Source organism: Neofelis nebulosa, chromosome 9 (assembly GCF_028018385.1).
Source record: "Neofelis nebulosa isolate mNeoNeb1 chromosome 9, mNeoNeb1.pri, whole genome shotgun sequence".
NCBI classification, from domain to species: domain Eukaryota; kingdom Metazoa; phylum Chordata; class Mammalia; order Carnivora; family Felidae; genus Neofelis; species Neofelis nebulosa.
Window position 1 is genome coordinate 73180049 of NC_080790.1, and position 22937 is coordinate 73202985.

At 36.0% G+C, this 22937-nt stretch overlaps 1 protein-coding gene across 4 annotated transcripts in view; it reads right to left on the reverse strand.

Annotated features, from left to right (window-relative positions):
* The window catches only part of FOXN2 (forkhead box N2), a 74693-nt gene that overhangs the window by 50866 nt on the left and 890 nt on the right, over positions 1-22937 (reverse strand). The window contains exon 1 of one of the 4 annotated variants that reach the window (XM_058684173.1): positions 22235-22343. The exons of the other annotated variants lie outside the window; for them this stretch is intronic. The gene's annotated coding sequence lies outside the window, so the exon portion shown is untranslated. Of the gene's footprint in view, positions 1-22234; positions 22344-22937 lie in introns of those variants that run through there. 4 annotated transcript variants of the gene reach the window in all.

Genomic DNA, 22937 nt, shown 5'->3' on the forward strand with positions numbered 1-22937 from the left:
AATAAGAATTGCTCACTGTGACAGTGATTCCCTTCTAGAAGAAGACATTTCCCAGGAGGTGGAAGGTAGTTATCAAAAATTGTGCACGTTTTTTTTTTTTGGAGGGTGGTTCTTCTCATCCCTTTTAAAAATCATATTCTTTAAAGACAGGATGGAGTGCCTAGGTAGCTCAGTTGGTTGATCATCTGACTCTTGATTCTGGCTCAGGTCATGATCACATGGCTGTGGGATTGAGCTCCATGTTGGCCTCTGTGCTGAGTGTGGAGCCTACTTGGGATTCTTTCTCTCTCCCTCTGCCCCTCTCCCCTAGTCACACACACTCTCTCTCTAAAAAATAAAAATAAGTAAAAAATAAAAATAAAGATAGGAAAGATATCTTAACCCTTTAACTATGATTCAGGTTCATCATTATAAACAGACTTGGTAAAGAATATTTATAGGGCTGTTCAAGTACATAGGACTATTTGCCACTTTATCAGTGTTTCTCAAATCAAGGTGTCCGATGGATATATTCCAGGGGCCCAAAGTTTTGCAAATTTTCATTCTGTGCTTTTATTTCAGAGTATAAAAATGTATTTTAATCATTTTCAAAGGGAAAAATGAAAGACTTATTTAAAAAAAACTACTTCAGGAAATGATGTCAGTGACTCTTAAAGTAGGATCTATAATTTTTTCTTTAAGGGATCCACGTATTACTCAATTTGAGAAACACTGCTCCACGCTAAAAGGCTTCACCTTGCTATGCTTGAGTTACTAGATTAATCTTCTTAGTTCTATATCCTCATTCTCATTTGTACTACACACACTGTACCTGATTGATCTCTTATCTAAAATCCTTGAGGGCAGATATATTTGAGAATTCAGAATATTTTGGAGTTTAGAAAGGAACTACAATGCAAATATGATATGTTGTATGATGTGTCAGTGAGGTCTGAGGCAGTACCCCATAACAAACATGTGGATATTTCTGTAGCAAAATGCAGATTCACATTGAGAGTAAATAAAGACTATCAATAGTCTTACATCAGTTCACATCATGTTTTGCTACTAAATGGGCCAAGAGAAAACTTTGGTTTTCAAAGCATTTTGGATTTCCTAAATCACTAACATGGAATTATAGTACCATTGTCAACTATAGACTAGAAAGCCAAAATATTCTTTTTAATTTAATTTTTTTTTTTTTAACATTTATTCATTTTTGAGAGACAGAGAGAACAAAACATGAGCAGGGGAGGGGCACAGAGAGGGAGACAGAATCCAAAGCAGGTTCCAGGCTCTGAGCTGTCAGCACAGAACCTGACGCGGGGCTCGAACTCACTGACTGCGAGATCATGACCTTAGCCAAAGTCAGACACTCAACCGACTGAGCCACCCAGGCGCCCCCAAAATATTTTTATTACAATTTCATATAAGATCACAGTAAGATCAATAAGTGTAAAGAGTTCACCATAAAGTGCATGAATTTAATGTATAAACTTTGTAATTTTTCCCCCAACTATTTAAGAGTCACTTTTTGTCTATTTGTGGTTTAATAGTTGAGGATACAAAATAAGTAACTTCCTGTTAACAGGAAATATATATATTACGAATTGTAAAATGTCAGAAGTACCTAATCATATATAGGAATTTAAATACATTCCAAAGCGAATGCATTAGCTATACTGGATTATAATTACAAGATCTCTACATCTAGCAATGTGGATAAAAGGAAGAGAAAGAGAACTGTAAGATACATGGTATTCAGAATAACCTCTCCTGATCCTTTTTGAAGAAGTTTCAAAAAGGAAAACAGAAACAAAACAAAACAAAACCCTTTTACTCCTAGTATATTCACAGCTCTGTTGCCATAGTTGTTCACTATTTTACCATAGAATCTAACAACCATGGCACAAGTGTGAAATGAAAGACTTCTTCCTTGAGAAAGGAATTAATACATGTAATATTAGGAGATATTTAACCAAAACTCGAGGTGGCAGCATATCTGAAGTTAAAATTGTGAAGGATAAGCAATTTCATATTCTAAAAAAATAGTAAAATCTAAATCACTATATTATTCTTGATATTATAATCACATCTGGCAGTAAAGCAGAGTTAAGAGCATAAGCTGTGAAGAGATACTGTCTTGGTTCAAATCCCAGCTCTGTCACTCGATAGGATACAAATCACATGAAAATATAAAAAGAATATAAAAGAGAATATATTTTATATATAAAATATAAAAAAGAGAATATAAAACATACAAACATGTAAGTACACAATGAATACTAGCTACAGAGATGGTAAGTATTGTTACTGTTGTTAATTTTTAAAATTATTATTAGTTTTCTTTCTAGGGTAGATTTATAAATGGTACTCTTTCAAATACAAAAAAATAGGGTACAAAATCAGTAACAATACTTTATGTTTTGAAATTTGGAAATAAAAAAAACATGCTAATATTACAGAGGGATCTCCTTTATGACCAATAACACTCACTGGACTTCTCAGAAGAGTGCTGCAATAAGTTTCATCATGTTCTTTTGCGACTTTCACTTCCTTATTCTATTTGTATCCTTGCGCTTCATATGTTATATCAGTATTTTACCAACTGTGCTACATGACAAAACTCTTCTTCAAATCTTTCTAGTTTAAATAATCTAAAAGATCCTAAACTATGTAAACTTTTAGAACACTTTAGTATTTTGTTATTAATGGCCTCCAAAAACTCTTAAGTTCCTTTAGTAACAGCTCTGCCTGATGCTAACATTTTCACACACCAAAAAAAGAATTAAAAAATAATAATTACACTACCTCTGAAGTAAAAAAAAAAAAAAAAAAAAAAAAGTTGAGTTTTCACTAGTAATGATGTTCTCAAAACAAAATGAAAAAAATAGTAGTGGCAAATATGCTATAATCAAAGCAAAACAGAAATATAAATATCTACATATATAGTACATTCATTTGTATCCAACTACTTCAGAATCTACTATCCTGTTACAGAATTCTTATCAAGTTAAAATATTCAAAATAATCTCTTGAGGATTATTACTTATAGAATTATGATTTTAGCATATTTATAATCCTTCAAAAATATGGGTTCATAAAAAGTGGGTTCATGAATATATTTACTCAAAACCCCCCAAAATCAATCTCGCAGTCCAGCAATTCTCATGAATATGAAAGTTTTTTAGTGTATACTTTAGTAATACAGATCTACAACAAATAAGGAATAATTGCAGTTAATTCAGTTCTATTAATGATGTGCTTAATACTTCTAAAAAAGTGCTTTTCTTTTTTTTTTTTAAGTTTTATTTATTTATTTTGGGGGATAGGGTGGGGAAAGACAGACAGGCAGAGGGAGAGAATCCCAAACAGGCTCCATGCTGTGAGCACGGAGCCAGATGCAGGGTTCCATTTCACTAACTGTGAGATCATGACCTGAGCCAAAATCAAGAGTCAGAAGCTTAATCTGCCACCCAGACAGCCCAAAAGTGCTTTTCAATTATATTATTGAATCTCCTCATGTTACATTTTTCGATTTTAATTTTTTATTTTATATATACTATAGTTCTTCAAGCCCTAAATCTAAGAAACTATTTGCAAAATAATTTATTAATTATTAAGATTTATTTTTAATCCATTATGTTACCTAGGAATTCTCATTAGGAAATAAAGAAAAGCACCAAAATATACTCAGATCAAAATAAAATATGATAGTCAATTCTTGATATCCCAAAGCAAATGTATTCTGATTTTTTTCCTTGCACCCCCCCCCCAGCTAATCATTGAATATTTCTTTTCCTAGCATATTTCCTAGATTTATTCAACAGCATAGTAAGATTATAACAAGATCAACATAAAATATTTTAGCAGTTTACAAATACTAATTACTTTCTAAATCTCAAGAGTTTCTCATTTTAAAAAAAGGAAAACCCAAAAAGGGTAATGAGGAAAATCAATTTTGCTATTAAAAGCTTTTATTCTACTAGAGTGAGAAGGGGAACCATGCCATCTGTTAACTGGGAAGAAGATGAAACCAACACTTGAGCAATTGTACAGAGAGAAACCCTGATGAAGACTTGCAGTCAGTCCTATGCTTAAAACAAGGGATGATTAACCTTGAACAATCCAGCAGCTTCTGGCCTACAGATAAAGTTGTTTCTCACCATTTTCACTCTTCTAGTCTAGCTTCCTACTTAAAATCAGTCTCATTATAAACACTTTAAACATGTGAATTCATAAGGCATGTGGCAAATGAATATCATTTTTAAGTTATACTTAATTAAATGCATAATTTCTAATTCTCTTTTTACATGGCCTTAAATACATTTGGAAACTTTATTATTATTGACTTGCCTTCTTTCTTCCAACCAGTAACTTAATGTCATCAGTAAATCTAACACTCTTGCAAATGTCAAAAGAGCAATCAAAGAGTAGGCCCCATCTTAGATCTGTGGCTTTCTCATCCAATCACTTTAAAGTAACAATATAAAAAAATATTTGATTTGAGCTAAGACAACAACCCTAGCAAAGGGAAATAAAAACAAATCTACCACAGAAATACGCCATAGCATAGAATACAAAATGTTTGTGATTTTATTAGCATGTCCTGGCAATGACCTCAATTTTTCACTGTAACTTAAACTTTGTCTCTGATGAAGATAAATACATAAAAAAAAGTTTGATTCCATTTCCTTTTCCTTTCACCTCCAATGTCCTTGGGAGTAAACTACTGCCATTAATTAATTGTAGTAAAATAACTTTTCTCAATGTTGTAAGTCATACCATTATATTTCCTGGATTTATTCAACAGTATAATAAGACTATAATAAGCTCAATATAAACTATTTTAGCAGCTTACGGATACTAATTATTTCCTAAATCCTAAGAGTTCTTCATTTTTAAAAAAGGAAAACAATTTTATTCCTGTTCATTTATCACATTGGGAGCAAAAATTAAGTGTAACATTTATTGAGCACATACTATTTGAGCACATGTAACAAATAACAAACACTAGAATTTTAATGACATTCCATGAACTCACAATACCTGATAACATTGGTAACCCTCAGGTAAGAAAAAAATTAGACATATAAAAGGAAGGAACTCACAATCCTTCCTATTAAATAATAAAACCTTCATTTTGAATAAGATTCTCTATTATAAATACTGTCCATCCCATAAAATCCAATACTGAGATTAAAAGGTAGATTAAAATACCAAATGTACTGCAAAAAAGATGTGTGTTTGATTATAATGCTACATGATGTCATGTATCCAGGACAACTGAAGCATTATGGTCTCTCAGGGATAAAACTGCCTCTTGGTCATAGATTTAGGTGACACAGCATGTGATCCATTGTCTCTGCACAAAAAATGTGTGCAGCTGCATTTTCCAGTCAAGAAAGACCAGGAAGGGGGGAGGGGGGGGTTGGATACAGAATACAAAAGGGTCAAAGATTTGTCTCATAGGGAAACTGTTTTTCAAATAGGGGTAAAAAAATAAAATTGAGTGGAGGAAAAGACCTTCCTCCAACTCATGCAGAAAGGAGAAAACACTAAAATCTGGGGGAACAAATTCTGTTGTAACCTTCCACTGAATCCACTCTTCTTCCCTAACTTGCCCAGGTACACAGTGTAATCCATGGTTTAAATACAATTTCTATCTAAATAATTTTATGCTATTTGTACTCAGTATATAAAATTGTCCTACACATTGTTGCAGTACTTGTCTCTTAAAGTGTCTGTTGTTCATCAGTTTCTTGGGGAAGTTAAAATGAAGCAATTGCTTTATAAGAAAAAAACACACACACACACAACTCATTTGCTTCTAACCAATAAACAAACCTGGTATTTTCCATATAAAGACCAAACATTTTTCTTTAAAAAATGAATGCTAGTACCTAACCCTACCTTTCACACACAGAAATGCTGATCCAAAAAGCATTACCACAAAAGATCTAAATTCAGTGAAAATTGTTTTCTCTGATAAGGAAAATGGCTGGTTCTCGTAAACATTTTTTTAAAAAGTTGATAACATGGGGCGCCTGGGTGGCTCAGTGTTGAGCATCCGGCTTTGGCTCAGGTCATGATTTCACGGGTTCCTAGGTTTGAGCCCCGTGTTGGGCTCTGTGCTGACAACTCAGAGCCTGGAGCCCGCTTTGGATTCTGTGTCTCCCTCTCTCTCTGCCCCTCCCTCACTCACACTGTCTCTCTCAAAAATAAATAAAATGTAAAAAAAAAAGTTGATAACAAAATGACATGAAAAACTTCTATTACTATCTAAAACATACCACTAATTTAATTTACATGTTACTGAATATGATAGGGAAATTTAAAAATGCAGTACTAGCTCTTAGAGTAAATCTAGCTTAGAAAACCCATCTTTTCTCAACCTTTGGTACTACAATCAATGTGGTGTCCAAAGGAAAATATGTTAAAGGCTGGAAAACACTAATAACACAGAAATAAAAAAATAAAAGTAATCACTAAAGGAGGGAAATATCCTTGCCATACAGAATTAGAAGTAATATCACCTATGTTACAAACTATATAGTGACCAGTTAGCCAAACAGCACTTTGGTTGACAGTCCTGTACTGACAGCACTGAAAAAGTAACGTTGACAGGAACAAAGTTACAGAAACCTGAAAGTCAACAGATCTAATGTCCTAAGGGACCAGGGTAAATTTGGTTGGCATTTGAATACAAACAGCAAATATACTGTCATCAAAATTTACTTATGTAGAAATGGTTTTCTTTTTTTTTTTTAAATTTTTTTTTCAACGTTTTTTATTTATTTTTGGGACAGAGAGAGACAGAGCATGAACGGGGGAGGGGCAGAGAGAGAGGGAGACACAGAATCGGAAACAGGCTCCAGGCTCCGAGCCATCAGCCCAGAGCCTGACGCGGGGCTCGAACTCACGGACCGCGAGATCGTGACCTGGCTGAAGTCGGACGCTTAACCGACTGCGCCACCCAGGCGCCCCTAGAAATGATTTTCAATGCCTCAGCCATGCAATAAATCTACTACAGCCAATTAAATGGTTCCACTGAAAATAAGCATTTTTTAAAAGTACATCCGTGATCAGAAATAAATTTAATAAAGGCAGAAAATATCTTATCTTACTAATAGCCCCTTATGTCAAATTTGGAAAGCAAAACTTAGGACTCTATACCTAATAAATTTAATATACTGATTTGAAAATTTTTTTTAATGTTTTATTTTATTTTTGAGAGAGAAAGAAAGCGAGGGAGGGGCTGAGAGAGAGAGAGAGAGGGAGGCACAGAATCTAAAGCAGGCTCCAGGCTCTGAGTTGCCAGCACAGAGCCTGACGCGGGGCTTGAACCCACAAACGTGATATCATGACCTGAGCCGAAGTTGGACGCTCAACTGACTGAGCCACCCAGGGGCCCCTAATATACTGATTTGATAGGTCATTCTAAAAACAACACAAAAGTATGATTAATTAAAAGTACAGTTTTTTTTTTAATGTTTATTTATTTTTGAGAGAGAGAGAGAGAGAGAGAGAGAGAGAGAGAGAGAGAGAGAGAAGAGCATGAGCAGGGGAGGGGCAGAGAGAGAGGGAGACACAGAATCTGAAGCAGGCTCCAGCGCTGCAAGTGCTGATGCTCAGAGCCTGACTCGGGGCTCGAACTGTGAGATCATGACCTGAGCTGAAGTCTGACTCAATCAACTGAGCCACTCAGGGGCCCCTAGAAGTAAGTACATTTTAAGTAAGACTCAACTAACCCTCTGGGGCACCTGGATGGCACCTGGGCTCACTGCTGTCAGTGCAGAGCCTGCTTGGGATCCTTTGTCCCTCCTCTCTACCCCTTCCCTGCTTGTACTCTCTCAAAAATAAATTTAAACAAGGTTAACAAAAGACTCAACTAACCCTATGTGTAATTACTGAAATAAAATATATTTATGCTAAAAATTATTAAAGATATCTATGTTATTAAATAGACTATCTCCAGGACATTTTAGAAAGTAACACTTAACCTAATAAACATTCAAGTTCCTAAATAAGCTTACATGGAATATAACCTAAATTCTTAACAGCAAAATCAACTGTAGCTATACATAGCTAAGAAATCTAGATGTCACTACTAGTAGATAGGATCAGCCACTGAATGGATGTTAGTTCCATTTGATAATACAGAGAATATTGACAGCAAAGTGGCTGCTTTTCTTCTTGGAGGCAGATCAGTGTTTGTGGTGGTGGTGGTGGTGTGTGTGTGTGTGTGTGTGTGTGTGTGTGTGTGTGTGTGTGTTTGTTTTGACCTGTTGCATTTGGCTTGTGAGATATTCAAATAGAATGGTCATTTGGGATATATGTGATCTCAAGTTCAGAAGAGAGGTCTGGTCTGGGGATAGATTTTGGAGAAATAGTGAAATCTGCCCATCTTTCTCCACCTTCATAGTCACGACAGTAGTGTGGAGCAGTATTTCATTTCTCATCTAGGTCACTATAAAAGTAATCTATATGAATGGTACCCCTCATAACTGTGTTCTGCACAAACATATGCAGTGGCTCTGACAATATGTTTTTATTTTATTTTTGTTTTATTTTAGAAAGAGAGAGCTCGAGTGAGGGAGAGGGGCAAAGGGAGAGAGAGAATCTCCAGCAGGTTCCATGCCCAGTGCAGAGCCCTACAAGGGGGGGGGGGGGGGGGCTCAATCCCATAATCATGACTTGAGTCAAAATCAAGAGTCAGACACTCAACTGATTGAGCCACCCAGGCATCCAGACAATAGCCTTATAATTAGTCTCCCTGCATCTATGCCTGATCCTCTCTTAATTTGCTCTCTACAATACAGAGTAATCTTATAAAATGCAAATCTGACAAGGTCTCTTTCTTGCTTTATCCATCAATGGGGCTCTTAAATCCAAATGCAAAGTCTTTTACATGGTATATAAGATCTGGCATGACAGCCCCTATCTAACTTCTTTAACCACATCTTTAGCCACTCTTTCCCTGGTTCTCCCCACTTTAGATGTCTAAATAGGCCATGCTTTCTCCTCCCTCAGGACCTTTACAAACATTACTTCCTTTGCCTGATATACTCTTCATTTCACCTAGCCCTGGCTGCTATTTATCATTCACAGTTCAGCTTTAAAATCTTAAGGGAGGGGCGCCTGGGTGGTTCAGGCAGTTTGAGCATTCTAGCCTCAGACTCTTGATTTTGGCTCAGGTCATGATCTCACAGTTGGGAGATGGAGTTCCATGTTGGGCTCCGTGCTGGGCATGGAGCATGCTTGGGATTCTCTTCCCCTCCCAGCCCCCCCACCCCCACTGCATACGTGCTCTCATAAAATGAAATGAAATGAAATGAAATGAAATGAAATGAAATGAAATGAAATGAAATGAAATGAAATAAAATAAAATAAAATAGAATAAAATAAAATTATAAGGGAAACCTTCTCCACATCCCAAACTAGAGGGGGCCTTAAGTTCTGTCTTTCCATAATATCTTATACTTTTTGATAACATTTATCTTGAGATGGCTTAATACATATCTTTCCTAACTGACTGAAAGCTGCATAATGGCAGAGCTGGTTGTCTGTTTTGTTTAATGCTCAAATATTTGTTGTCTGTCAGATCTGGGTTCCAGCTTTGCAACCACTTAACTTGGACATCTATAAAATGAGACGGTTGGATTTTTGTTCTATACTAATCTAAATGTTATTAAAAATGGAAATTCAAGTATTACTACCTGTAGATACATACATGGTAAGGCCTATATATATATCCTACCCATATGTATACTTCCTATGTGTGTTTGTATAAATCACGTACACATGATTTATGTAAATGAAAGCTAATACTTTCTTATATAAAAACATTTACTGAATGTTTATGATACCAGGAATTGTTTTAAACTTCACAACAACTCTACCAGGCAGATTAGTGTCCATTTTATATACAGAAACATATAAAGAGAGATAAAAGGTATGTCCATAATCACAAACTCTGAAGGGAGTATGGCTCCAGAGCTCATACTCTTCACTACTTCACTAGCTGCCACCCTGCCCAGACTGCTCCATTAACTACAAAAGATTTTTTAAAAAGTACATACTGTCATCAATATATCTGACTCAATATCTATACCCTCAAGCTTATTCTTCTCTCCTGGAAGTTAGTCCAAACTAGACTATTCCTGCCCAAATACTTTCTGTGCATTTCTCTATTTAGATTATTGCTTCAGCTATTCTAACACCTGGATTGTCTAGCTTCCCTAACACCATTCAGCCAAAACCCTAATGACAATTCCTCCATGTAATTACCACCTGAACTACTTTTAAAGATGTTTATCTCTCCTATGTTCTAACTGCATTTATTCCTCCTTTTTTTTTACTATGGTTATTTCTGTCAGTAGCTCAAAGCAAACAACAGAAATGAAACCACTTTATAAACACTAAAGTTCTATACCTTATAAAGGACTTAAGGCTAAAACAAGCCCAAAAAGAATAGAAAACAATGGGCACAACAACCCTAAGTAATTTAAGCAAGTATAACCTGGATGTCACTTGCTGCCAACTACATTAGACATGCAAAGCCCAAATTATACCATATTATTAATTTTTTTCAACTAAACAAAGGAGATATTTTTATCAAACTATATGGAACAAAAATTTAAAAGGTGAAATATGATATTCATTAAAAAATATTTACTGAGCAATCGACATTCAAGCACAGAAAACAATGCAAGATACCATGTTTTCCATTCTGCTTTGCAGGCCTTTCATTTAAATTTTAGTTCTCCACTTAGGAAGTATTTGCAAAACAGTATCAGAAAACTTTTTAAGCATTACTTATTTTAATTCCATCTGAACAACATGCTATTTTGAGGTAGTAAATGAAGGAAGTCTATAGTAAAACTATTTATATGAAGCACTGCTAACAGAAAAGTTTACAAAAACAAATAGAGATAATGAATTTATTAACAGTAATGATACACCATTAGTAAACTTCCATTGTAACTAAAAAATTCACCTCACCTAATACCACTCCTTGGGGAAAGTTGGTTCCTAATCTCTGTGTTTCCACAGTACTCTTGAATCTATGTCTATAAGGGTATGTCTCACATTGTAATTATTTACTTACACACATCTGATTCCTAATGTACATTAAGCATTTGCTAATTATTAAATGAGTATCTTCAGATTGCACAAATTATTTAAATCTTTTTGTTCTTCTAAACATCAAGGAATATCCCATTAAGCTTTCTGATTATTTCATATTTCTGAATTACTGTCTTTATATAAAGGAACATCAACAAATAAGTTCTCAAAACTAACCATTTTTTTCTCCATAACATAAGAACGCCCTAGGTACAAATAATGTAGGTTAGCTTTTAAATATTGGAAAGAGCTAAAGCATTAAATGTCAGCACTAACACTTGTGTATTTGCAACAGAAAGATAGTCTCATGACCCTTTCACAATTTCCCAAAGGATCTTTAAGACACTTTTAAATGCTCTCTCAACTAAGAAGAAATAATCAGGGCAAAACAACAGGTTCAGAGTGCTATGACACGTAAAATCAGTGGACAGCATCACGTGGCAACAATTTTAGAAGTTAAGTTTTTTGCCAAAATTTTAGGAGGGTAAAATATATAACCACTCCCGAAATTACAATTATCAGGAAGAGGATTATGGAAAATGGCAGCTGTGGTGGCAGCAAATTTTTAAGTCCTTCTGAATCTTTACATAAAACACAGAGCAACTAGAGAGCAAACCCAAAAACCATGGGTAATTTTTACAAGAAAACTATTTGATAGTCTCACCACAAACCCTATAATACAAAAGACTGAAACAAACCACCAACAGCCCCAACCTTCTTTCCCCCCACTCTGCTCCCAATCTGTTTTCTACTGGTGTCTAAGTGAAAGAAAGCAGAGGGAAGCAATGAAGTGTCTGAGGAACTTGAGAACAGAAGCACAAAATAGCCAAAAGGTATTCAGTGGCAAGCACTGAGAGACAATTTGTGAGAAGCTAAAATTACTCTAGCATTGAGTAGGTGCAAGTGGTTCACAGTAAGGCCTATAGGCCTACAGCAGTCTAGTCCCCTTAGGTTATTTGAAACTGACACTTGGGGCTGTCTTCCAAGACAGACCTCACCCTTAAGAGAAAGTCCTGGGAATGAAAACAAAATTGAGCAGGTTAAGGACAAACAAGATAAAGAAAAGAGAAGGTCCAAATAGAAGTGTCAGAGCAGAACAGAGCCAGGAAATCTCAGAAAGCCGTCTACCATTCTTTTTAACGATGCACAAAAACAATAAAAGAGAACTCTGAAGTTAGAAGAACTAAGCCTCCTCCTAAAAGTTCAAGAAAACTATTTTCATGTAAAGAAACAAGTCAAAGTATTGAGGTTGAATATCATACAAAGTTACAATAAGAAAAAAGAAACAGGAAAATAGTTAAACTCAGAAGCAAGGGAGAGGGGGGAAATGGGAGTTGTTCAATGGATATAAAGTTTCCATTATGCAACATGAATAAGTCCTAGAGATCTGTTGTACACATAGTGCCTCCAGTTAACAATATTGTATTGTACACTTAAAAAATTTTTAACAGGGCAGATCTCATGTTAAGTGTACTTACCATACCACACACAAAAAGTAATAAATAAAAAAGGGAATAAAATAACATCCTACAGACAATGAAAGCATGCGAGAGATGCTCACAGAAGAGATAAAAATGAGCTTCTATTTCAAAATGAACTTAAAAAATTATGTAAGACAGGAAAGAAAAAATATATATCAAAATTTAAAAAGCTCAGGAAAAAATGACAAAATTCAGGAAAGAATCCGAAATAAAAGGGAAAAATCATTTCAGGAATGAAGACTTAAGTTCAAGAAATATAAGAAAAAAATAAACATAAAAGATAAAGTCTTAAGAAAAACAGAAGGTGAAAAGAAAACAAAAAAAAAAATCAAAAAGAAGGAAGGGTGCATGCAAGCTTAAGTATAGTGTCTAGGGAAACATAGTAATAAAACAAAAAAGAAATTCAATTAAGCAGTTTCCAAAAAAATCAGGTTATTAGTTATTTTTTGAAGGAAAGGAGTTATGTTTGGGAAAAGGCATACATGGAAGGGCTTCTAAGGTAGCTGGCAAAATTCTCTCCCTTTACCTGGAAGATGGTTACATGGGTGTCGGTTTCATAATTCACTAAATTACACATTTGTTTTCTCTTCTACATTTTATTTTACAGTAAAAAAGGAATTTAGGAAAATCAAAAACCACAGATACTAATTTAAAACTACTTCTACATATCAATGGAAAACAGTAACAAAAAGCTTTTGGAATAATCTTCAAACCAACGTAATAGAATTATGCGGCAAACCGAGAGACCAATTTTCCCACAATATTTCGTCCTTATATTTGGCAAAGAGGATGATGAATTAAAAGTCTACTATCTTAAGGGCACCTGGGTGGCCCAATCCATTAAGCATCCGACTCTTGATTTCAGCTGAGGTGATGATCTCATGATTTGTGCAATAGAACCTTGTCTCTGGCTCTGCACTGACAGCACCAGAGCCTGTTTAAGGTTCTTTATCTCCCTCACTCTCTGCCCCTCCCCCTGCTCCTGCCTTCTCTCTGTCTCCCTCTCTCTCTCAAAACAAATAAACATTAGAAAAATATAAAACTCTATCTTATTATAAAGTACCTACCTGTTCTGTTTCTCGCATACTTTAAAACGTATTTGACACTTACTGATTCTTAGAATAAACTGCAATATTTAAAATGCATAAAAGATTTTTTTCAGTAGAGATACTCTAAAACTGCCAAGAAAATTCATCTTTGTGACAAATATGGTAGTCTTCAAAATAAATATAATTAAATTCAACAAGCACTTATCCAGCACATATTTTCTATGAGGTATTTACACTTTAGACTGAAGAGATAATTAACAACTATAATAGAAAGCTATATATAGTAAATGTTTTGAGAAAGGTACAAGGTACCGTAGGTTCGGAAGAAAAAAAGGGCATTTCACCTGCTCTATTGCATTAAAATTCTAACCACACCCTTCTCATATTCCTTCAATCTGTATTCTCCAGTATGGCAGAATGATCTTTCAAACACCAAAATCCCCCTTTAAAAACTCTTTACACAGTACAGTACAGTACATAGGCAATTTAAATGCCTTACAAGGACAAGGTAGACAACAAGTGGGTGAAGCTGGTTTGATGTAAGACAACAAAGAATGATGGAAACTACCAGCAAGAAGGAAGCTACTCACAAGCTTTAGGCAATTACCACCATGTAGGAACATGAAGCCAATGTTGCTATAATGTTCAATTTTTTCAAGAGATGACAGAACTCTAGTCATTTCATGTGAAATGTACCAATATTTAAATGTTGGCAAATAATTCAAAATGTAAAAAAAAATCAAACCAAACCAAAAAAACCCCACAAGCCAAACAAAAAAACAGCTGTAGGTAAAGTTTGCCAATTCTGCCTTCAGAAATGTGCCTGATATTAATATTCCAGTAGCTGGCTCCTGAGTGTCCTCAGAACTGAAAAAAGACTGTCTTCCTAATTCAAAGCAAAGGGAACAACTTTCTCTCTTATAAAGTTTTTCTCTTAAAATTTTCGGCCCTGCTACCATTAGTATGCTAGCAAAAGCCAGCAGTTGACAAAACACAAGAAAAAAATAGAAAAGTAACATTTATTTGATAGTCACCTCAAAGTTGCTTAACCAATTTTTGGTTGTTATTGTTTTTATGAACAGTTATGTTCATGGTCACCATTTTACACTACATACAGTTATATGGTCAAATTTTCTATTGCTAAAACTGTTTCTAGATTATATGATACAATCAAATGTATCCATGTATTTTTTGTTCTTTAACAAAAGAACACCGTGAGACTCCAGAAAACCATTGGCCTAGTAAGCTCCCTGAAAAATCTGGCTCCTGTGTGGCACTACTGTGTGCCACTATGTTCTTTCACTCCTTTCGGTTTTTAGATGAATTTAAGGCTCTCTACCCCATTTGTTAGAACTGCTCAGAGTCAGTAAAGCCTTAGTAGTAGTAGTCAGAAGGGACTTCCTTAAATTACTTTTTTTCCCATCCTGCTTGCTTAGCATCCCATATAGAACCCTATTATAGAACTTACTTGCTATTTATGACATTTTTGTAGAGATCCATGATACACATATATAACTGAAACAAAGTGAAATCATACTTTTACACTTAACCACATATAACACACTGAAATTTTCTATTCAATTTTTTATTTAAAAAATATTTTTAATGTTTATTTATTTTTGAGAGAAAGACAGAGCGTGAGTGGGGGAGGAGCAGAGAGAGAGGGAGACACAGAATCCAAAGCAGGCTCCAGGCTCTGAGCTGTCAGCACAGAGCCTGACATGGGGCTTGAACCCACAAGCTGTAAGATCATGACCTGAGCAGAAGTCAGATGCTCAACTTACCGAGCCACCCAGGTACCTCTTCTATTCAATCTTTTAAAGAAATGCTGATTACAATTTACCACATAGGTTCTATCATCCACTTAAGAAATACTGCACTAGAATATAAATCCTTGCAAGCAGCACTCAATACATTCATTTTTATGCTGTAGTACAGACCACTTAGTAAGCAAATATTTAAATAAAAGAATAAATATAGCAGCACCCTGTACTAGAAAAGTCAAAGAGCAAGGCAGACCCATCAGCCAACAAACTTCTATATATACAACCTCTGACAAATGACTTAACCTCCTTGAATCCCAAGGGGTTAACACCATTTACTTAACTCATTATAATAATAAAATAGTAGCACTGCTGCCACAGATTAGGCATTCTATAAATTAGGCATCAAATGAGGGAAGATGGTCTGGAAATATCAGTTTCTTCCCCCTACCATGTATTTTCCCCTACTCCTTCCAGGAGACAAATCAAGATTCAAGTGTCTCATCCTGGCAAATACCCATTTCTTAAAGACTTCAGGTCACAGTACAAAGAGTATGCATTTTGAAAATTTTAACGACTTGGTTTCAAATACCTAGCACTGCATTTACATAACTTCTCATTATCTTTCTCTATCAATAAGAATAAAATACTTCCTGTAGGGTTAAGAGGAATTAATACATATTATACTCTATATATCATATAACTACATGTCCAGTATAATACCATGCCAGAATATAGTAGGTGATCAATAAAAGAATAGTGATTATTGCTAGGACTACTACTGAATGTTGTTCAATCAGCATACAACAGGTAGCATTTAAACTGAACTTTTGGGGCGCCTGGGTGGCGCAGTCGGCTAAGCGTCCGACTTCAGCCAGGTCACGATCTCGCGGTCTGTGAGTTCGAGCCCCGCATCAGGATCTGGGCTGATGGCTCAGAGCCTGGAGCCTGTTTCCAATTCTGTGTCTCCCTCTCTCTCTGCCCCTCCCCCGTTCATGCTCTGTCTCTCTCTGTCCCAAAAATAAATAAAAAACGTTGAAAAAAAAAATAAAAAAAATAAACTGAACTTTTAAGGATGGAGGAGCTGGACAAAGGCGTGGGACAAACAAAAGGAACAGCAAAATCTTAACTTACAAGAAATCTCTTCTTTTTCTGTTATTTCCTCTTTTAAGATAAAGAAACAAACCATAAGGATGTAAGTTTATCAATTTCCTCAATTCTCTACCTCTAAGGTTATGAATAAAACTCAAAAGTACTATGTTAACTCTGTCTCAAAATTCTAACTTAAGGGGCGCCTGGGTGGCTCAATTGGTTAAGCCTCTGACTTCAGCTCAGGTCATGATCTCGTGGTTCGTAAGTTCAAGCCCCACATCGGGCTCTCTGCTCTCAGCACAGAGCCTGCTTCAAATCCTGTCTCCCTCTCTCTCTGCTCCTCTCCCATTCTCTCTCTAAAAAACAAAAAATAAACATGAAAAAAATTCTAACTTAAATATTAAATTATGCTCAGTGGGCTGTAAAATATAGTGTGAAAAGTATAAATGTATTAAATATGTTTTAGAAAAAATTTCAGTTAAGAGTTCAAAGTAAGAGCACTTTGTAGTTAACCTAGTTAACTAGAAAAAATTAACTGAAATGTTCATTCAAGAAGACTTTAAACAAAAATTTTATTGTCCAATAAAATTGACACTGTTTTATTAATAATATTCTCAATAACATTCCCAATGTTACAATGGCATCACTCTTCCACTAAGTATACAGTGTCTTCCCTCCAACAAAGTTCATCATCACTTTCAAAACTTTAATGTTTATTTTCTTCAACTGCATTTTCTTTTCCATAAATAAATAATTATAGCCTCTCACAAAGAGGAGAGCAAGGGTCTGTTCTTTTCCCAGTATGTTTTCCCCAATATATCTTTCAGACCACTTCTAAGTGGCAAAAACACCAAATAGCTATTAAAGTACAATCAAGAAGCCAAGAATTTTCTGGGGCACCTGGTGGCTCAGTGGGTTAAGCACCCAATTGTTGATTTCAGCTCAGGCCATGATCTTTCAGTTTGTGAGTTCCAGCCTTGTCTTCAGCTCTGCTCAGACAGTGCAGAGCCTGCTTGGGATTCTCTCTCTCTGCCCCTCCCCTGTGTACGCACGTCTCTCAAAATAAATATTTAAAGAAAAAAAAAAGCCAAGAATTTTCTTATACAACCTGTAGACTTTATAGGATCTGAGGATAATTAATGGTAATTAAACTATCCTGGCAATTTAACAGGAATACATCTATTTGGGGAGAATCAAAGTAATTTTTTGTTATCTGTGTTGGTACAAAAGGCAGTTAACCTTTATGATAATAAGCATATCTTCTACATGACTACTTAAGTAAAGAGATTTATTTAGCCTTTTAGGCCATAGTAATATTATGTTTATAACTTTCAGTGAAACCAAGATCTATGTGAGGGGATAAATTCCATTTTACATTTATAACAGGCAGATTCTAGGAAAGTAGAATTCTCTTGCTCACCACTATATTCTTAGCACATAAATACAGTAGATGCTCAATAAATATCTATCCAACTTTAAATATTTATAGAAAAGCAAATTAGGTTGAGGGAAATAAAAAAATATATGAATCAAAATTAGGTTAAGGCTTTGAGCATGGGATATGCTTTGTAACTTGCTTTTAAAGAGTAGAGTATGGAAGGAAAGGGGGTGGAAACCTGGCAAACAAAGCCCTCAAAGAGTGATCAAGATTATCATCAATTTTATCATATTGTTATTATGTGCCCTTAGAGTAATATGATGAGAATGGCACTTCACCTCTGTTGTCTTCCTCCCTAAAACCTATATGACTCCAGTCTAATCATTAAGAATCATTTATCCCCTCACATATTAGGCAAATCTCAACCGAGGGACATTCTCTAATATCTCTGACTAGTACTCCCGAAAACTGTCACAGTCATCAAAAACAAGAAAAGTTTGAGAATTTGCAATTCTGGAATAGAAAAAGAACACTAGGGAAAAACTAGTGAAATCTGAAGAAAGTGCGTAGTTCTTAGAAATGTAGCAATTTCGTTTCCTTAGTTATATAAGCAGTTCACAATAATGAAAACTGAGTGAGGTATACTCTGTGTACTACCTTGCAACTTTTCTGTAAATGTAAAACTATTCTAAAATAAAAAGGTTACTTAAATGAAAACAGAGTAAGGAAAATAAGGAATACAAGAATCAAAATCCCTTGGAAACAAATGATGATAAACCTTCTTTTCGTCCCTCTATGTTTGGTAGTAAGACAAAGATAGTATTCTCCTATAGTGGAAATAAAGTTATTAATAAACAATACTGTAGGCATTGTACAAGTCTATAGTATTAATTATGAAGTTACATATGATCAAAGCAAATCCCTTTGAATTTTAGTTTCCCGAAGTATCATTCTTCATCCTCAACATTTCATTAACTCTGTGACAAAAATTCATAACATTTGCTGTCACTTCTATATTGAAGTGATTATCCCACATCTTTAATCTTTAGTCACTAAAGGTCATATTCCCCTTGCTGTCTCCCACGCATCTTACACTCAGCTAAACTCACCATCTTCTTGATGATGCTTCCCTTCCAAACTTCCCTTTCAAAGTTATTAATTTTTTTTCAGTAGATCTCTCTCCTTCCCATGCCTCCCATTCCCGCAGTTAATAATTACTATTAACACTGCTGTCAAATGAACCTTCCTCAAATAAGGATTTTATTATATTCCTAGGTTCAAATGTCATCTCTTTTTTTGTACTAAACCATATTTAAATTCAGAAGTGATACCTCTAAGGCCATCTATAATTGGTTATGTTTTTGTACCCTTCACTTGTAAAGATCTTTCCGTCCATCTTTCTACCTCATTCCGTAAGTCTTGCCTTTCCTTTATTCAGAAAATAATTCAATACTCACAAAGCATATCACATATACACAGGAAAATAAGACTCTTCTGGGTGGTCAAAGACTTTATAATTTTCTTAGGGTGATAAAACCTAAAAAGATGAGGGGTGCCTGGGTGGCTCAGTCAGTTAAGTGACTGACTTCGGCTCAGGTCATGATCTCATGGTCTGTGAGTTCGAGCTCCGCATCAGGCTATGAGCTGACAGCTCAGAGCCTGGAGCCTGCTTCAGATTTTGTGCCCCCGCTCTCTCTCTGCCCCTCTCCGGCTCATGCTCTGCCTCGTTCTGTCTCTCAAAAATAAATAAATGTGAAAAAAAATTAAAAAAAAAACAACCTAAAAAAATGACTAAAAAAGAACATTGGAGGGACACCTGGGTGGCTCAGCTCAGGATCTCACAATCTCACATTTTGTAAGATCAAGCCCTGCATCACACTCTGCGCACATAGTGGAGAGCCTACCTGGGATTCTCTCTCTTTTCTTCTCTCTCTCTCTCAAAATAAATAAATAAACATTAAAAAAAAAAAAAAAGAACATAGGAATCTTATTCAAAGCTGTATCCTTAGTTCCTATAACATGAAAAGGGCTCAAAAAGTGTTTTTTTAAATTTTTTCTTAATGTTTATTTATTTTTGAGACAGAGAGAGACAGAGCATGAATGGGGGAGGGTCAGAGAGAGAGGGAGACATAGAATCTGAAACAGGACCAGGCTCTGAGCTGTCAGCACAGTGCCCGACACAGGGCTTGAACTCAGGGACTGCGAGATCATGACCTGAGTCGAAGTCAGACGCTTAACCGACTGAGCCACCCAGGCGCCCCCCAAAAAGTATTTATTAAGTGAAAACAAGGCAGCATAGAATGCTACAGCCAAAAAAATTACATGCTATTCAAAAAGGTAAAGAATTTTCAGTTGGGGAGGTGAAGGCAGGTCTAAAATTCTATGATTCTAAGGCTCTCAGGGCAGTCGAGACTCAAGCCTGAGTATTTCTTCAGCGGTTAAGATGTGTGCAGGTATATTTCCAACAGAAAAATGCTACACCAGCAAAGATAAGTAAAATTGTTATACCACATTGAAGTAGTGAATAAAGAACAGTTCCTGAAGGTTAGTGGAAGATAAGATGGGATTAAACAAGGACCAAAGTTTGAAAAGCCCTGAGAAGAAATTTGGTATTCATACTTGACCTAAGGGTAACACAATTCATGCTTGACATGAGAGTGATACAATTTTCAGAAAGATTAACCCAATGGGAGTAACATGTTAAACTTTAGAAATCAAGAGCCTTATTTCTTGAAGAAGCCTCCCCTAACTACTTAAACCCTCTAGGTTCCTTCTCCTTTTAAGCCTTATACCACTTGCCTGCAGTATACAATTTAACTCCTAATTACATCTTCTCACACACTAAATTCTTAAATTTTCACTGGTGTTAATCTAGTCTCTTCAATCAAAGAATAAGGATCAAATCAAAGATCTCCATTTCTTCCTAAGAAATCAGCAAAGCATTAGGCCCTTAAAACTTTATTTTTGGAGGACTTTTTGCATTTATGTAAAACCTACTTACTAAAAAGACAACAATCTAAAAGTGACACACACACACACACACACACACACACACACACACACACACAATGATAGCTAAGCAATAAGCTACCATAAGAACAAGTCCTGTTTGGATGGCACTTCTTAAAGTTTCATTCGATAGATCCCATAACTAATAATGTCGTTATCTTACAGCATATGTTTTCAGTGCTTCCTGTTTTATATAGGCATTTCATCACCACATTTACTTTTCTTTCTCAACTAAGCATTGCTCTCAGTGGTCAGCACATAATAGTCATTTCTCAATCTCATTATCTTTTTGGCACTGAAGCCTTTCCAATCTTTTTATCTATTAACTTCATTGATTGAGAACCATTGTTATGGCATAATTAAATTCTAATAAATAGTGCTGCTATAACTTCTCTACATAATTCTTTTACACATTTTAAATGCTTCCTGTGGTTTAGCAATATTCAAGTAAAACTGATTCAAATAAAAACATATGTTACAGGAATAATTCAAATCCACCAAAGCATTCACAAAATGATGTTAGTATCCATGGACTACACTTAAATTCTAAAATTTTCCAAGTTCTCCAAAAATTTGGATTTTTAAATGTTCAACCTTTTGACCCTTTACTTTCATATATTCTCAAAATTAAATTTCACTCCTTAAAATAAAATCTGTTCATGTTAACATTCACATTAAGCGTTCATACTTTTCCAAAAAGAGCTAAGAAAGTACACATACGAGTACTTATTTCATCCCTAAACAAGTATTTTCACTCATAATTTATCAAACGAGTACTTATTTCATCCCTAAACAAGTATTTTCACTCATAATTTATCTATATCCTTTCAGGTCACATTTTTATATAAAAAGAAAAAAATAAGACTTTCTAAAACTCAAAAAGAAATACTCCAGAATGTGATTATTTCTGATTGCTTTAGAACCTGTCACTAATGGTTCTTAAATAAAAACGATGTTTTTCCAGAGTTGGGAAACTCCACAATGTACTATTCTATTCCCCACCACTCCTTCATTGGTACCTAACACTGCTGAGATTTTACAGATGAATCATCAAACAGCAGAGGAAGGCAAAAACGTCAATATATACCCTACAAGGACTTCAAGGAAACAGAGATAAGTCTTACAATTCGGATGGAACAGAGATAGACGAGATAGACGTGAACAGTTCAGCTTTTTCCACTTCCTCATCTCAGAAAACACAAAAATAAATGTGGATGCAAGGCTACAGCACGATTACAAAGCCCCTGCCTACCAGTGAAGCCACAGACCTAGTGGCGCTAGGGCACTCTATTACAGTCAGCCGGCCACGTGGCTGTCACAATCAGAAGGAAGACAGGAGAAACAGCACAAACTAACCTGGAAATAAATAACCGCCCTCCGCCTCGGAGTTGGGGTAGAAGAAAGACCGTGCCGTTTTTTTGCACGCTGAGACTTTTTTCCTGTAAGGTGAAAACGGAGTACAGGGGCTGCTTTTAAGGAGACTTTAAAGCAGAAATTAGGTCCAAGAAGACCCCGAGAGTGGTACCCCATTGAATTCGCTACTCTCACTCCCGCGAGCTAAGGTGGAAACAGGCATTCTGCAAAGGGGTAAAAGGGGCGGAGTTGAGTAAGAGTGGAGGATGAAGGACTACTCACAGGGGCCTCCTTCCCCTGACTGCCCCCGTCCTCCGGGGTTTTCAGACTTGCCGCTGCTCTGGTGGGGCGAACCCAGAAGGCTGAAGAGCCTCGCACAGGCCCTCAGTACCTCTCACCCACCCCACCCCCCTCCCCGACAAAAGATACAAGGACAGAGATAACCACGGCCCCGAGAGAAGCAGCCAAAAGGAAGTGTCCATATTGCAGCGCTGAAAACCCTAGAACTCCCACCCCACCAAGACAGCCTCCTCGAGAGGCCCCCAGGGCGCCCGCTGGAGGAGGGGCCAGAGAGTGCCGGGGTCGGCCACCCCTACATCCGGGACCCGCCCCTGTCCCCCGAACGCCCGGCAATCCTGGGGCTTGAAGTTCACTCCAGGCAGCGTCAGGCGCCTCCCTGGGCACTACTTGGCTGGGCCCAGCCAGT